Source organism: Triticum aestivum, chromosome 4A, assembly GCF_018294505.1.
Source record: "Triticum aestivum cultivar Chinese Spring chromosome 4A, IWGSC CS RefSeq v2.1, whole genome shotgun sequence".
Lineage (NCBI taxonomy): Eukaryota > Viridiplantae > Streptophyta > Magnoliopsida > Poales > Poaceae > Triticum > Triticum aestivum.
The window spans coordinates 469,511,377-469,530,095 of record NC_057803.1 but is presented as its reverse complement, the minus strand read 5'-3'; positions in this window follow the sequence as shown (position 1 = coordinate 469,530,095).

The following is an 18,719-nucleotide window of genomic DNA, read 5'->3' as shown; positions in this document are numbered from 1 at the left end:
CCGATAGCGGAACCTGGATGCCCATATTGGCTCCTACATATTCTACGAAGATCTTTATCGGTCGAACCGTTATGACAACATGCGTAATTCCCTTTGTCCATCGGTATGTTACTTGCCCGAGATTCGATCGTTGGTATCTTCATACCTAGTTCAATCTCGTTACCAGCAAGTCTCTTTACTCGTTCCGTAATACATCATCTCGTAACTAACTCCTTAGACATTTGCTTGCAAGCTTGTGATGTGTATTACCGAGAGGGCCCAGAGATACCTCTCTGATACTCGGAGTGACAAATCCTAATCTTGGTCTATGCCAAATAACCAAACACCTTCAGATATTCCTGTAGAGCATCTTTATGATCACCTAGTTACGTTTTGATGTTCGATAGCACACAAGGTATTCCTTCGGTATCCGTGAGTTGCATAATCTCATAGTCGAAGGAATATTTATTTGACATTAAGAAAACAATAGCAATAAATTGAACAATCACTATGCTAAGCTAACAGATGGGTCTTGTCCATCACATCATTCTCTTAATGATGTGATCCCGTTATCAAATGACAACACATTTCTATGGTTAGGAAACCTTAACCATCTTTGATCAACGAGCTAGTCTAGTAGAGGCTTACTAGGGACATGGTATTTGTTTATGTATTCACCCATGTATTTAAGTTTCTGATCAATACAATTCTAGCATGAATAATAAACCTTTATCATGATTTAGGAAATATAATAATAACCATTTTATTATTGCCTCTAGGGCATATTTACATCAATCTCCCACTTGCACTACAGTCAATAATCTAGTTCACATCACCATGTGATTTAACACCCATAGTTCACATTGCCATGTGACCAACACCCAAAGAGTTTACTAGAGTCAATAATCTAGTTCACATCGCCATGTGATTAACACCCAAAGAGTAGTAAGGTATGATCATGTTTTTCTTCTCAGAGAGGTTTAGTCAACGGGTCTCCACATTCAGATCCGTATGCATTTTGCAAGTTTCTATGTCTACAATGCTCTACATGGAGCTACTTGATACGTCTCCGACGTATCTATAATTTTTTATTGTTCCATGCTATATTATATCCTGTTTTGGACATTATTGGGCTTTATTATACACTTTCATATTATTTTTGGACTAACATATTAACCGGAGGCCCAGCCCAGAATTGCTGTTTTTTGCCTATTTTAGGGTTTCGCATAAAAAGAATATCAAACGGAGTCCAAACGGAATGGAACCTTCGGGAATGTGATTTTCAGAACGAACATGATCCAGAGAACTTGGACCCTACATCAAGCAATCAACCAGGAAGTCACGAGGTAGGGGGGGCGCCTACCCCCCCCCCCAAGGGGTGCCCTCCACCCTCGTGGGGCCCATGTTGCTCCACCGACGTACTCCTTCCTCCTATATATACCTACGTACCCCCAAACTACTAGATACAGATCCAAAACCCTAATTACACCGCCGTAACTTTCTGTATCCATGAAATCCCATCTTGGGGCCTTTTCCGAAGCTCCGCCGTAGGGGGCATCGATCATGGAGGGCTTCTACATCAACACCATAGCCCCACCGATGAAGTGTGAGTAGTTTACTTCAGACCTACGGGGCCATAGTTATTAGCTAGATGGCTTCTTCTCTCTTTTTGGATCTCAATACAAAGTTCTCTCCCTCTCTTGTGGAGATCTATTCGTTGTAATCTTCTTTTGCGGTGTGTTTGTTGAGATCGATGAATTGTGGGTTTAAGATCAAGTTTATCTATGAACAATATTTGAATCTTCTCTGAATTCTTTTATGTATGATTGGTTATCTTTGCAAGTCTCTTTGAATTATCAGTTTGGTTTGGCCTACTAGATTGATCTTTCTTGCAATGGGAGAAGTGCTTAGCTTTGGGTTCAATCTTGCGGTGTCCTTTCCCAGTGACAGTAAGGGCAGCAAGGCACGTATTGTATTGTTGCCATCGAGGATAACAAGATGGGGTTTATATCATATTGCATGAGTATATCCCTCTACATCATGTCATCTTGCTTAAAGCGTTACTCTGTTCTCTTGAACTAAATACTCTAGATGCATGCTGGATAGCGGTCGATGTGTGGAGTAATAGAAGTAGATGCAGGCAGGAGTCGGTCTACTTGTCTCGGACGTCATGCCTATATACATGATCATACATAGATATTCTCATAACTATGCTCAATTCTCTCAATTGCTCAACAGTAATTTGTTCACCCACCGTAATACTTATGCTCTCGAGAGAAGCCTCTAGTGAAACCTATGGCCCCAGGGTCTATTTTCCATCATATTAATCTTCTAATATTTAGTTATTTCCTTTGCCATTTATTTTACTTGCATCGTTATTTCTCTTTATCATAAAAATACCAAAAAAATTTATCTTATCATATCTATCAGATCTCACTCTCGTAGGTGACCGTGAAGGGATTGACAACCCCTTTATCACGTTGGTTGCGAGGAGTTTATTTGTTTGTGTAGGTGCGAGGGACTCGTGCGTGGCCTCCTACTGGATTGATACCTTGGTTCTCAAAAACTGAGGGAAATACTTATGATGCTTTGCTGCATCACCCTTTCCTCTTCAAGGGAAAACCAACGCAGTACTGAAGAGGTAGCAAGAAGGATTTCTGGCGCCGTTGCCGGGGAGTCTACGCAAAAGTCAACATACCAAGTACCCATCACAAACCCTTATCTCCCGCATTACACTATTTGCCATTTGCCTCTCGTTTTTCTCTCCCCCACTTCACCCTTGTCGTTTTATTCGCCCTCTCTCTCTCTCTCTCCATCCTCCCTCTCTGTAACACCCCGAGAAATCTTGCTACAGTGATCTCCTCCTAATGGTGGCCATGTCATCGTGATTACTATGCAACTTGCCACCTGTCCAAAAATCAAAGTCAAATTTAAATTTAAATTGAAAGTCAAATATAAATTTCTCCTAAGTATCAACGAAAATGTTCGAATAATTCTATAAATCCCCCTGATCATTGTCATGTTGAAACCAACTTAATTTGGCTCACGAATAAATTCCTAGTAAAATAATAAGTGGCCCTACTACAAATATTTTGGTCTTTTCAAATCAAATAAATGCTTATGAATTTCAAATTGACTTGAAACTTGGTTGGCCTTTCCAGAGTAATGACATATATTTATGTGTGAAGTTTCATCAATAGCAAGGATTAGTTGCCCACTCAAATAAATGCAAAGAGTAGCTATTTAGTTGATAGGAAAAAAAGAGAACAAAAGCCTACCTAATGTGTACTTGGCCCCTAGGTCTACTGGAAGGCCCAGCCCACATCCCCCACTTGTCTCCCTCCTCGCACTACAGGAGACAGGCAGGAGGAAGAAGAAGGCTCCGATTGCCACTGGCTGGCAATCATCTCCGGATCCCACTGATAATTAGACTGCCGTGGAGGTTCATCTGGTGGTTCCTGTTCCGGGGCTGGTGCAGGATTCTTGTAAGCTTGGACGGCAGCCCACGTAACGAGGTAGGGTCCTACAAAATTAAAAAAAGAAGGAGCAGGCAGGATAATAGTCTCAGGATGATGTTTGTTAAAGAACAATTGATATTTAAGCTCTCCTGCTCTATTCTTAACAATAAATATCGTGTGCCACCATACTTTTATGATCTAGATAAACACGGGGCAGCACCTTTTCTTCCTTCTCAGCATGCCTAATAGGTATGTTAAAATGTGCAGCTAGGCGTGTGGCATAGACGCCTCCAAAGATGGGACCCTTAGTACGGTTCATACTTAACCGTCTAGCAATAATATCGCCCATACTAAAAGTGATATCACTGTATAAACCGTGGTGTAGAATAATTATATCAAGGATACTAAGGTTTCCACAGTTTCCGCATCCAATTAAACAACGACTAGCAAATAATGCAAAGTAACGTAAAACAGGAAAATGTATGCTAGTGATTCGTGCATCGGAAACCTTCCTAGTTTCTCCTACAGTGATAGTATCAATAAACCCAGCCACATCATCATGATGTGGCTCTTCTGTCTTGACCTCAAAAGGACTAAACAAATCCGACAGAAATCATAAAGTGACATCTCTTTATGCTCATCATATAAATGAAACTCCACCGTAGGTGGTGAGTTCTTACAATGAAAATGAAAGTTTTGCACAAAAGTATTTGTGAGTAAGAGATACTGATCGCATTGGTCATGGAGGAAAGCGGTGAGGCATGCATTGTGAGCCAATTCATGAAAATCTTCATAGATATCGGCTTCTCTCAAGAAATCATCAGAAGGCCATTCACACGCCCGAATCTCCGTGGTGCGCGGCAAATTATACTTAGGCTTCGGTGCCTTTTCCTTTGAGCTTTGGCTTGATGGCCCCCTCAAAAATCTCCTCATTATTTTTAGTAACTTCAAACAAAAGTGAACCAACTTAAATACAACTGATAGCAACTACTCCTACAAGTGCCTAGAGCCTATATCAAGCATTAGAACTACTTAGGACCATATAAATTTGACATGCAAGCTCAAGAACATTGTCACCTATGCAGCACAAATTTGCAAAGAATAAATCACTAGAACAAAAACTAATTGGACCAATGGAGGAGTCACATACCAAGGAACAATCTCCCCAAGCAGTTTTGCGAGAGGTGCTTTGAGCAAGGAGATCGAAAATCATAGCAAAAGTGGCTGTAACTCGTGCTTGAGTTGGTTTTTCGGGTTTGTGTGAGACAGAGGAAGAAGATGGGTGCTGGGAAAAGTGGAGGAGGGCCACCATGGGCCCAGGAGGCAGGGGGCGCGCCCGAGAGGGGGGGCGCCAACCACCCTCGTGGCCAGGTGGCAGCTCCTCCCGCGGTAATTTTTGCACAGTAAATCCTCAAATATTCCCAAATAAATCATATTAAATTGACATGTCATTCTGAGGACTTTTATTTTCGGGATATTTTTATATTGCACGGATAAGTCAGGAAACAGACAGAAAAATAATATTTTTACTTTATTTAATATAAATAATAGAAAGTAAAAGTGGGGTACAGAAGTTTGTGCTTCTAGTTTCATCCATCTCATGCTCATAAAAAAGAATCCACTAACAAGGTTGATCAAGTCTTGTTAACAAACTCATTCCGATAATCATGAAACCGGAGAAATTTCGAATAACACTAAGTTACCTCAACGGGGATATGCACATCCCCAATAATAAGAATATCATATTTCTTCTTGACAATAGGAAGAGGAAATTCAAAACCTCCAAATATAATCGATGGAATTTTTCCGATAGAGTTGATACTATGAACTTGAGGTTGTTTCCTCGGAAAGTGTATCGTATGCTCATTACCATTAACATGAGAAGTGACATTGCCTTTGTTGCAATCAATAACAGCCCCTGCAGTATTAAGAAAAGGTCTTCCAAGAATAATAGACATACTATCATCCTCGGGAATATCAAGAATAACAAAGTCCGTTAAAATAGTAACGTTTGCAACCACAACAGGCACATCCTCACAAACATCGACAGGTATAGCAGTTGATTTATCAGCCATTTGCAAAGATATTTCAGTAGGTGTCAACTTTTTCAAGTCAAGTCTACGATATAAAGAGAGAGGCATAACACTAACACCGGCTCCAAGATCACATAAAGCGGTTTTAATATAATTTCTTTTAATGGAGCAAGGTATAGTAGGTACTCCGGGGTCTCCAAGTTTCTTTGGTATTCCACCCTTAAAAGTATAATTAGCAAGCATGGTGGAAATCTCAGCTTCTGGTATCTTTCTTTTATTAGTAATGATGTCCTTCATATATTTAGCATAAGGATTTGTTTTAAGCACATCAGTTAATCGCATACGCAAAAAGATAGGTCTAATCATTTCAGCAAAGTGCTCAAAATCCTCGTCAACCTTTTTCTTGGATGGTTTGGGAGGAAAAGGAATGGGTTTCTGAACCCAAGGTTCCCTTTCTTTACCATGTTTCCTCTCAACAAAGTCTTTTTTATCATAACGTTGATTCTTTGATTGTGGGTTATGAAGATCAACAGCAGGTTCAATTTCTACGTCATTGTCATTGCTAGGTTGAGCATCATTATGAACATCATCATTAATATTTTCACTAGGTTCATGTTCATTACCAGATTGTGTTTCAGCATCAGACATAGAAATATCATTTGGATTATCAGGTGGTTCAGCAATAGGTTCACTAGAAGTTTGCACAGTTCAATCATTTTTCTTCTTCTTCTTTTTAGAAGAACTAGGAACATCAATAGTATTTCTTTGAGAATCTTGCTCGATTCTCTTAGGGTGGCCTTCAGGATACAAAGGTTCCTGAGTCATTCTACCAGTTCTAGTAGCCACTCTAACAGCATAATCATTTTTCTTACGATTCATTTCATCAAGCACTTCTTTTTGAGCCTTAAGTACTTGTTCTACTTGAGTGGTAACCATAGAAGCATGTTTTCTAACAAGTTTAAGTTCACCTTTAATATTAGCCATATAATCACCCAATCGTCTAATCATATAAGCATTTTCTTTTAATTGTCTACCAAAATAAGCATTGAAGTCGTCTTGCTTAAACATAAAGTTATCAAACTCATCCAAGCACTGACTAGCAATTTTAGTAGGAGGGACTTTAGCTTTATCATATCTATAGAGAGAATTTACCTTTACTATCTGTGTCGGGATATCGGGATCAGGAGGTTCTTCAGTAAATAAAGAATTGAGATAATATGTTTCTTCAACAGGCGGTATATTAAGACCATGTATTTATTCAATAGGAGGTAAATTCTTAACGTCTTCAGCTTTAATACCTTTTTCTTTCATAGATTTCTTTGCCTCTTGCATATCTTTGGGACTGAGAAATAGAACACCTCTCTTCTTCGGAGTTGGTTTAGGAATAGGCTCAGTAATTGGAGGAGGAACTGGCTCAGGAGGTGCCCAATTATTTTCATTTGTCAACATATTATTCAATAGAATTTCAGCTTCATCCAGTGTTCTTTCCCTGAAAAGAGAACCAGCACAACTATCCAGGTAATCTCTGGAAGCATCGGTTAGTCCATTATAAAAGATATCAAGTATTTCGAGTTTCTTAAGGGGATGATCAGGCAAAGCATTAAGTAACTTGAGAAGCCTCCCCCAAGCTTGTGGGAGACTCTCTTCTTTAATTTGCACGAAGTTGTATATTTCCCTCAAAGCAGCTTGTTTCTTATGAGCAGGGAAATATTTAGCAGAGAAGTAATAAATCATATCCTGGGGACTACGCACACAACCAGGATCAAGAGAATTAAACCATATCTTAGCATCACCCTTTAATGAGAACGGAAATATTTTGAGTATATGAAAGTAACGCGATCTCTCATCATTAGTAAACAGGGCAGCTATATCATTTAACTTAGTAAGATGTGCCACAATAGTTTCAGATTCATAGCCATAAAACAGATCTAATTCAACCAAAGTGATTATATCAGGATCAACAGAGAATTCATAATCCTTATCAGGAACACATATAGGTGAAGTAGCAAAAGCAGGGTCGGGTTTCATTTTATCTCTAAGTGATTCTTTGTTCCATTTAATTAATAACCTCTTAAGCTCATATCTATCTTTGCAAGCTAAAATAGCGGCAGAAGATTCCATATCGAAAAGATAACCCTCAGGAATAACAGGCATATTTTCATCATCACTATCATCATCGTATTCAGATTCAATAATTTCTTTTTCTCTAGCCCTAGCAATTTGTTCATCAAGAAATTCACCAAGGGGCACAGTAGTATCATGCATAGAAGCAGTTTCATCATAAGTATCATGCATAGCAGAAGTGGCATCATCAATAACATGCGACATATCAGAACGAATAGCAGAAGCAGGTGTAGGTGTGACAAACTCACTCATAACAGAAGGTGAATCAAGTGCAGAGCTAGATGGTAGTTCCTTACCCCCCCCCCCCTCGTAGTTGAGGGATAGATCTTGGTTTTTGGATCTCTCAAGTTCTTCATAGTGTCCAGCAGATATAAATCCCAAGTGACTCAAAGAATAGAGCTATGCTCCCCGGCAACGGCGCCAGAAATTTGTCTTGATAACCCACAAGTATAGGGGATCGCAACAGCTTTTGAGGAAAAAGTATTCAACCCAAATTTATTGATTCGACACAAGGGGAGCCAAATAATATTCTCAAGTATTAGCAGCTAAGTTGTCAATTCAACCACACATGGAAACTTAGTATCTGCAGCAAAGTGTTTAGTAGCAAAGTAATATGATAGTGGTGGTAGCAGCAACAAAAGTAAAGACAACAAAAGTAATGTTTTTGGTATTTTGTAGTGATTGTAACAATAGCAGCGGGAAAGTAAATAAGCGAGAACCAGTATATGGAAAACTCGTAGGCACCGGATCAGTGATGGATAATTATGCCGGATGTGGTTCATCATGTAACAGTCATAACATAGGGTGACACAGAACTAGCTCCAATTCATCAATGTAATGTAGGCATGTATTTCGTATATAGTCATACGTGCTTATGGAAAAGAACTTGCATGACATCTTTTGTCCTACCCTCCCGTGGCAGCGGGGTCCTATTGGAAACTAAGGGATATTAAGGCCTCCTTTTAATAGAGAACCGGAACAAAGCATTAGCACATAGTGAATACATGAACTCCTCAAACTATGGTCATCACCGGGAGTGGTCCCGATTATTGCCACTTCGGGGTTGCCGGTTCATAACACATAGTAGGCGACTATAGACTTGCAAGATAGGATCAAGAACTCACATATATTCATGAAAACATAATAGGTTCAGATCTGAAATCATGGCACTCGGGTCCTAGTGACAAGCATTAAGCATAGCAAAGTCATAGCAACATCAATCTCAGAACATAGTGGATACTAGGGATCAAACCCTAACAAAACTAACTCGATTACATGATAAATCTCATCCAACCCATCACCGTCCAGCAAGCCTACGATGCAATTACTCACGCACGGCGGTGACCATCATGAAATTGGTGATGGAGGATGGTTGATCTTGACGACGGCGACGAATCCCCCTCTCCGGAGCCCCGAACGGCCTCCAGATCATCCCTCCCGAGAGGTTTTAGGGCTTGGCGGCGGCTCCATATCATAAAATGCGATGCTCCCTGATTTTTTCTCTCCAAAAGCAAATATATAGAGTTGAAGTTGGCGTCGGAGGGCATCCAGGGGGCCCACGAGGTAGGGGGCGCCCTAGGGGGGCGCCCCCACCCTCGTGAGAAGGGTGTGGGCCCCCTGGTCTTCATCTTTGGCGAGGATTTTTTTATTATTTTTTTCTAAGATGTTCCGTGGAGTTTCAGGTCATTCCGAGAATATTTGTTTTCTGCACATAAAACAACACCATGGAAATTCTGCTGAAAACAGCGTCAGTCCGGGTTAGTTCCATTCAAATCATACAAGTTAGAGTCCAATACAAGGGCAAAAGTGTTTGGACAAGTAGATACGACGGAGACATATCACCCCCTACCTCGTGGGCCCCCTGGTGGCTCTCCGATGACCATCTTCTCCTATATGAAGTCTTTCGTCGAGAAAAAAAATAAGAAGCAACCTTTCGGGATGAAAATCCGCCGCCACGAGGCGGAACCTTGGCGTATCCAATCTAGAGCTCCGGCAGAGCTGTTCTGCCGAGGAAACTTCCCTCTTAGAGGGGGAAATCATCGCCATCGTCATCACCAACGCTCCTCTCATCAGGAGAGGGCAATCTCCGTTAACATCTTCATCAGCACCATCTCATCTCAAAACCCTAGTTCATCTCTTGTATCCAATTCTTGTCTCCAAGTCCGGGGTTGGTGCTAGTAGGTTGCCAGTAGTGTTAATTACTCCTTGTAGTTGATGCTAGTTGGTTTAATTGGTGGAAGATCATATGTTCAGATCCTTTATGCATATTATTACCCCCTCTGATTATGAATATGAATATGCTTTGTGAGTAATTACGTTTGTTCCTGAGGACAAGGGAGAAGTCTTGCTATTAGTAGTCATGTGAATTTGGTATTCGTTTGATATTTTGATGAGATGTATGTTGTCTAGCCTCTAGTGGTGTTATGTGAACGTCGACTACATAACACTTCACCATTATTTGGGCCTAGAGGAAGGCATTGAGAAGTAATAAGTAGATGATGGGTTGCTAGAGTGACAGAAGCTTAAGCCCTAGTTTATGTGTTGCTTCGTAAGGGGCTGATTTGGATCCATATGTTTCATGCTATGGTTATGTAACACCCCGGATATGATTTACCTAATATGTAATCCAACTCTTGCCGTTTCCGGCATTAAGTTATTTTATTTTCTCGGGTTCGGGTTTTTGTCCCCGTGTGTTGTTCTCGTTGTCATCCATCTCATATCATGTCATCATGTGCATTGCATTTGCATACGTGTTCGTCTCATGCATCCGAGCATTTTCCCCGTTGTCCGTTTTGCATTCCGGCGCTCCGTTCTCCTCCGGTGGTCATTTCTACCTTTTTTTCGTGTGTGGGGGTTAAACATTTCCGGATTGGACCGAGACTTGCCAATTGGCCTTGGTTTACTACCGGTAGACCACCTATCAAGTTTCGTACCATTTGGACTTCGTTTGATGCTCCAACGGTTAACCGAGGGACCGAGAAGGCCTCGTGTGTGTTGCAGCCCAACACCCCTCCATTTTGGCCCAAAACCCACCAAAACCCTCTCCGTCATCTAGAGCGTTCGATCACGATCGTGTGGCCGAAAACCGCACCTCATTTGGACACTCCTAGCTCCCCCTATGCCTATAAATAGGTCCCCTCCGAAATTCTCGGTTCTTCTCCCCCCGAAACCCTAGTCTCGCTCCTCTCCGCGCGGCCGGACACGTCCGCCGGCCGGCGGACACGTCCGCCGCTCCGCCCGGACCAATCGCCGTCCGCCACGTGTCCCAGCCGGCGCCCCACTTCGCCGCGCACCGCGCCCGGCCCGTGAAGCCCGCCGCGGGCCCTCCATGATGCCGACCGGGCCCGAGGCTCCTCGCATCCCGCCGCCTCTCTTCCCCGAGGCCGGCCACCCGGAGCACCGCGCCGCCATCTCCGGATGGCTCCGCCGCCGCCCGGCTTGCCGCACCGGTCCGCCGCCGCCAGCCCGCGCCGGCGCCGCGTCCGGCGACCGCCGTCGCCGCTCCATCCTCCTCTCGCTGGACCCGGCTCCGGTGCCCGGCCCCGCCGACCTCCGCCTCGTCCTCGAGCTCCGGCAAGTTCCAACTCCGGCAAGCAACTCCGGCGATCCTCGTAAAGCATGTCGCGCCGTATCTAGATCTGGAAAATATCTCCTCGGTTGACTTTCTCGTTCCTAACCCTAATTATTTTGCCATGTTCATCGTGCCGTAACTCTGCATCCGTAGATCCGTTTTGGGGTGTAGCATATCAAAATGTTCGTCTCAGAGAGTACATCATTTCTTCTCATTGGATAATTTTCATTTGAGTTCATCTGAAGCCCGAAATGCTGTTGGAAGAGTGCTATTTGAGTTAGTTGCCAGATCTGCTGCTCCAAATAGCTATTTGTCATTTTTGCCATGATTATTGTGTGCATGATATGCCCCTGAGCTCTACATGAGTTTTGTCATATGCTTTGCCATCTTTCCAGAGGTGCCATCCATGTATTTTTGGGATGTGTGTGGTGACTAGCACAGGCTTGCAAAGTGGTGCATTCGTTAATGCTGATTTCAGGGACTTAGCAATTCCACTAAGTCCTTGATCTGTTTTTTTATCAATATGCCATATGTTCATGTTGTCTCCTAGTGATCCGTGCCTCTTTTGAGGATGATCAGTAAGGGTGATTTGTTAATCTTGTAGTGCTCTATCCATCCATGTCTTTGTTTGCAATTATGGAGCACCCTAGCTGGAGTCAATCGAGCTCTACTTTTGCTATTTCGTGAATCTGGGCAGATTATCTACTTGTTAGCAATTTTGCCGAGGATGTTGTAGTTGATCCGTGCATGCTATGTTGTTGTTCTTGCCATGTCTATCTTGTATAATGTGTATTCTTGATGGGTGTATGCTTAGTTTGTCATGAATTGCTCTGTAGTGAGTGCATCGAGCTCGTAAACATGCCCACTTGATATCTGATTTGCATGTTCCAGTTTTTCACTAAGTCTGTGATCTAATTATGTGTTTGCCATGTTCACATGCTTGCAATTGTATTTTCTGATCCCTTTTGGCTCAAGGTCATTAAGGGACTTTTGTTAACCTATTTGAGTAGCTCCATGCCATGCCTTTCTTTGCCATGTTAAGTTCCTGTAGCATCTAGTTTTCATGCTCCAAAGTGTGCTACGTGATCTGAAATTCCAGACAAGTGTTAATTTCACCAAGTCTGAGATCTGTTTACCAATTGCTCTTTTGCCATGCTTGTTTGAACCTGTTAATGGATGAATTGGCCATAGCTCAGTGTTCATATTTTGTTAAGCATCATGAATGGATCCCTTCCATGTATTTTGTTGCCATGTTTGAGTGTTGTAGCATGTTTGTCTTGTTGCATTTAGATGGCTACTTGTTGTATATCGCAAATCGATGCCATGTTTGAATTGCTTGCCATTTCCAAACCGTGTCTCCGATTCCGGTGTTATTTATATCGATTTCAACCGAAATCACCTCACCTTTCCAGTGGCACACTTGGATTTCTAAGTTGAGGCCAGGTTCATTCATTCCTTGCCAAATCTTGCATATGCATCACATATCGCATCCCGCATAGCATATCATGTTTGCATCATGTTGTTTGAGCTTTGCACGTGGTTGATTGTGTCCTTTTTGCTTGTTTGTCTTGTTTGGGTAGAGCCGAGAGACGAGTTCGCTAACGAGGAGCCCGTTGAGTTTGCTTTCGAGGATCCAGTCAACTTTGACAACTTTGCAGGCAAGATGATCATACCCTCGAAATCACTTCTATCTTTGCTTTGCTAGATGCTCGCTCTTTTGCTATGCCTATGCTACGATGCCTACCACTTGCTTATCATGCCCCCCATATTGCCATGTCAAACCTCTAACCCACCATGTCCTAGCAAACCATTGATTGGCTATGTTACCGCTTTGCTCAGCCCTTCTTATAGCGTTGCTAGTTGCAGGTGAAGATTGGAGGCCGTTCCTCGTTGGAACATTATTTTTCTTGTTGGGATATCACTATATTATCTTGTTATCTTAATGCATCTATATACTTGGTAAAGGGTGGAAGGCTCGGCCTTTTGCCTAGTGTTTTGTTCCACTCTTGCCGTCCTAGTTTCCGTCATATCAGTGTTATGTTCCCGGATTTTTCGTTCCTTACACGGTTGGGTGATAATGGGAACCCCTTGACAGTCCGCCTTGAATAAAGCTCCTCTAGCAATGCCCAACCTTGGTTTTACCATTTGCCACCTAGCCTTTTTTCCCTTGGGTTTCCGGAGCCCAAGGGTCATCTTATTTAAACCCCCCCGGGCCAGTGCTCCTCTGAGTGTTGGTCCACCTCGTCAGCCGCCAGTGGCCACCAGGGGCAACTCTGGGCTGGCCTACCGGAAGTTTAGACAATCTGAGTGTGCCCTGAGAACGAGATATGTGCAGCTCCTATCGGGATTTGTCGGCACATTCGGGCGGTGTTGCTGGATTTGTTTTAACTTGTCGAAGTGTCTTGTAGAACCGGGATACCGATTCTGATCGGAATGTCTTGGGAGAAGGTATATCCTTCGTTAACCGTGAGAGCTTGTCATGGGCTAAGTTGGGACTCCCCTGCAGGGATTTGAACTTTCGAAAGCCGTGCCCGCGGTTATGGGCAGATGGGAATTTGTTAATGTCCGGTTGTAGATAACTTGAACCTTAACTTGATTAAAATGAATCAACTATGTGAGTTACCGTGATGGTCTCTTCTCGGCGGAGTCCGGGAAGTGAACACGGTGTTGGAGTAATGCTTGCCGCAGGTTGTTCTCTAGTTCTTCGTTCGCGCTTTGCCTTCTCTTCTCGCTCTCTTTTGCGAACAAGTTAGCCACCATATATGCTAGTCGCTTGCTGCAGCTCCACATATTACCTTGCCTTACCTATAAGCTTAAATAGTCTTGATCGCGAGGGTGCGAGATTGCTGAGTCCCTGTGGCTCACAGATTACTTCCAAACCAGATACAGGGCCTGATGACTCCGTTCCAGATGACGCGCTTGAGCTCAAGTGGGAGTTCGACGAGGACTCACGTCGTTACTATGTGTCTTTCCCTGATGATCAGTAGTGGTGCCTAGTTGGGGCGATCGGGACCGTGTCGCATGTTGGCTTGATCTTTTATTTTGGCACCGTAGTCGGGCCATGAGTGATTGGATGATGTAATGCTATTTATGTACTTTGTTTGACGTGGCGAGTGTAAGCCAACTATGTACCTTCCACTTTTATTGTCTATATTACATGGAATGTTGTGAAGATTGCCTTACTTGCGACATTGCTTTCAATGTGGTTATGCCTCTAAGTCGTGCTTCGACACGTAGGAGATATAGCCGCATCGAGGGCGTTACAGGTTAGGATTACCTTAATACTTTTGTTGTAGTTGCGGATGCTTGCAATAGAGGTAATCATAAGTGGGATGCTTGTTCAAGTAAGAATAGCACCCAAGCACCGGTCCACCCACATATCAAATTATCAAAGTACCGAACGCGAATCATATGAACGTGATGAAAACTAGCTTGACGATATTCCCATGTGTCCTCGGGAGCGCTTTTCCTTATATAAGAGTTTGTCCAGGCTTGTCCTTTGCTACGAAAAGGATTGGGCCACCTTGCTGCACCTTATTTACTTTTGTTACTTGTTGCTCGTTACAAATTATCTTATCACAAAACTATCTGTTACCACTTATTTCAGTACTTGCAGAGAATACCTTGCTGAAAACCGCTTATCAGTTCCTTCTGCTCCTCGTTGGGTTTGACACTCTTACTTATCGAAAGGACTATGATAGATCCCCTATACTTGTGGGTCATCAGCCATCCCATGGCCGTGGCCACGTGTCGGGCATCCATGGCCTCCCCTCACCTACATAACTGCGCCGACGCCCCCCTCGAAACCCTAGCACCACTTTCCATTCCCCTCACTCGCCCCCATCTCCCTCTGCCCCGCTCACACCCGCCACCGTCCGTGACCCCCATGGCCGCGTCGTCGTGAAGCTCGTGGCCACAGACGGCCCCGGCGCCTAGGAGCTTGACCATCGGCCTCATCATCCCCGTCTACATTGTCCCCGCCTCTAGATCGAGGCCAAAATGCTGCCTCGTCGTCGCTAGCCTCCTTCATCTCCATCACAGCCGCCGCATCTCGCCGTTGACCTGCGCATCCTCGACCAGCCACGGCCGCCCCGAGCACGCCATCAAGCTCCATGGTGAGCACCGTTCTGATTCCCCTGTTTTCCCCTGCCTCCTGTTGCTGTAGTCGTCGTGCCCACCCAAGGCCGCCATGGACGAAGATCGCCGCGGCCGGAGCCCGCGCCCAGGTCGCGCCCCGGCCTTCCGCTGCTCATGCTCGGTTGCACCCCCGCAGCACCCGTTGCTGCCTTGGTGATGCCCTATGCTGTGCGCTGTCGCTCGCCATCTGCTGCTTTTCATTGGCCCCTGGTTGCGACTGCTACTTGCTTTTGTCTGCTGTTGTTGTCATCATCCCTGCCCGCACCCGCCTGAGCGGCTGCGCCGGGCCATGGCTGCTCCCGTACATGCCTGCCGCTGCTGGCTTCGGCAGCGCCCGTGCGTGCACACCAGCCATGGCTGAGCACCCGTGCTAGTGTGTGTGTGCTATGCGTGTTGTGTGTGTGCGTTATGGGCGTGCGTTATGTGTGTGCGTATGAGTAGGGCCGGCCCTCTCTTTAGATTAGGGGCTAATCCCTTTTAACCTAATCCCATGTTAGTTTAATTTAACTACAGGTCTAGTTTAGTAGTACCAAATGACATGTGGGTCCCCTTTAATTAAGTTAAATAAATTGTTTTAGAATTTTAATAAAACACTAACGTGTGGGACCCCTGCGCCCATTGACCAGTCAACGGGTCAACGTTGACTGCTGACTGGGCAGTCAACAGGCCCACTGTCATTCTCTGGTGCGCTGCACCGGGTGCACCTAGCAATTTCCTGTTAATTTTTCGAATTAGTAATAATTTCAAAATTTCAGAAAATTGTTAAGATCTTTAAAAATTAATATAAAATAATCTGTAACTCGGATGAAAATGTTTTCTACATGAAAGTTGCTCAGAACGACGAGACGAGTCCGAATGCGCGGTCCGTTTACCTTTCAGATGCCTCTAACTAGCTGAACATGGAACATTCCCCTTCCGGTCATCTGTCTGACACAAGTTCGGAACTGGGAAAACATTCCCGGTTGAATTCCCCCTTCACCTATATCGTATAGCCCTGCTTTAGAACACCCTAGCTTTTCTTGTTGTCATGTCATGCATTTGTGTGCTTGTATTTACTGCTTCTTCCCCTCTTCTTTCCGGTAGACTTCGAGACTGACACCGATGTTGCCCCTGTGTTTGAGTACTCACCGACAACCCTTCTTTTGCAGCAAAGCTTCCAGGCAAGCAACCCCCCCCCCTTGAGCATTTCGATATCGCCAATTCCTTTCACTCTCATGCTTGCATTAGAACTGCTACTGCTTTCTGTATGATCCTACTCTGATGCATAGCATGTTTTTGTTACCTGCTTTCATCCTTACCTTCTTATTCTAAATTGCTTAGTATAGGTTGGTTAGTGATCCATCAATGACCCCCACCTTGTCCTTGTTGCCCTTGCTTCATCATCGAAGACCCGATCAATGGGATCGAAGACCAGGCCCCGGCACCGCACATCACTTTCCCCTTTTGTTGCTCGACTCTACAGAGTTACCATCGAGTGCCGAGGGTGGAACCACATATATCACTCCTGATGAGATATCTATAGTGTAGCTATCCAGTCGTGGTCATCGAGGGTGATTTCCTCCTTAACTACTTCCGACACGGCTCTGTCGTGCAACCCCTCAAGTGTGAACCTCGAGGGTGAATCCTCTTACGTTCACCTTGATGATTACATCAAGTGGAATTCACTGGGGGTGATTCCTCGGGTTTTCCCCTTGGTGTTAGACACATAGTTACTATGGTTACTATGACTTTACACTGAACCATGTTACTAAAGATGGGTCGGCCCTGAGGGGTACCCGTGTGAGCTTAATTGCGAGTGATGTGGAGTCGGGTTGACCTGGAAGGTGCCCGCGAGATACTTACGAGGCATGGCCGGGCATTCTTAGCCCTTGCCGCAAGTACTTGAGACGGGGCGATGGGGTCACATCTTTCGTGAGTCTTTGCTCATGACCGCATGACCAACACACTAACGGTTTGGATATTTGATCCGAGGGGCCTCTGGCCTGATAGCACTAACCATCACGTGGGCATTGTATGGGCGTTCTGCATCGTATGCATCAGCCGAAGCTTAATAGACGTCATGCGATTGAGCGGCGCACGCCGGGTTGGACTGGTAAGCTCCTGCCTTTTTAAGGAGGTAGCTAGGTCTGCTCACCGGCCGCCCACGCAACGTGCAGGAGTTCCCGGGGCGATGGCCCAAGACCCCTGGGGGCATAGGTTTAGTCCAGCGTGCTTGACCTCTCTATTAAGCCTAGGTCGGGTTGCGGCATATTGTTTGGCCGAGGCCGGGCATGACCCAAGAAAGTGTGTCCGGCTGGACGAGCGTGGTGGGTAAGTTGGTGCACCCCTGCAGGGAAGAAAACATCATCGATAGCCTGTCGTACGGTAACAGACACTTGGAGTTGTATCCCGATTGATACAACTAGAACTGGATACTTGAGGTGATAACTGGATAGTATGGCTCTGGGATTGCTTTCTCGCAGGGAGTCGAGAAAGGATCTCTGGTCGAGGTTGATAACACTACTACTACTTTACATTATGTTGGTTTGTACTCTTCTATATGCTGCAAGATGGTTGAAGATGCTAGTCTTCGATAGGCTAGGCTTTCCCCTTCTCTTCTAGCATTCTGTAGTTTAGTCCACAGATACAACCCATTTCCCTTGATACAGATGCATACTTACTTTAGATCTGATGTAAATCTTGCGAGTACTTTTTATGAGTACTCACGGTTGCTTTGCTACCTCTTTTTCCCACATACCCGATTGTTGCGACTAGATGACGGATCCCAGGAGCCAGACGACACCACCAACAATTACTACTACACCGAGGGTGCCTACTAATACGTGGAGACCGCCGACGACCAAGAGTAGTTAGGAGGCTCCCGGGCAGGAGGCCTTGCCTTTTCTATCGTTGTTGCTTTTGTGCTAGCCTTCTTAAGGCAGACTTGTTTAACATATGTCTGTACTCAGATATTGTTGCTTCCGCTGACTCTTGTGTATTCGAGCTTATGTATTTGAGCCCTCGGGGCCCCTGGCTTGTAATATAAAGCTTGTATTATTTAATTTGTGTCTAGAGTTGTGTTGTGATATCTTCCCGTGAGTCCCTAATCTTGACCGTACACATTTGCGTGTATGATTAGTGTATGATTGAATCGGGGGAGTCACATGTTGGTATCAGAGCCGACTTCCTATAGGTAGCCCCCTTTCCAACTCCTTGGCCGAAGTTGAGTCTAGTCACTGAAACACTTTTACTAACATTGGTTGTGTGTCTTACGGGCCCACGTCGCCATTTGGGTGGTATTAGGATCTTTTACTCCTCGTCTATACTCTGAGGCTCTAATCTCTCGTGTATTCGGGTTAAATATTTTACTAACTCCGAAGATACTCCTCGAAGTTCTCGAGACCCTTGAGCCCCCTGTTTTTGCAGTTCCCTATCACT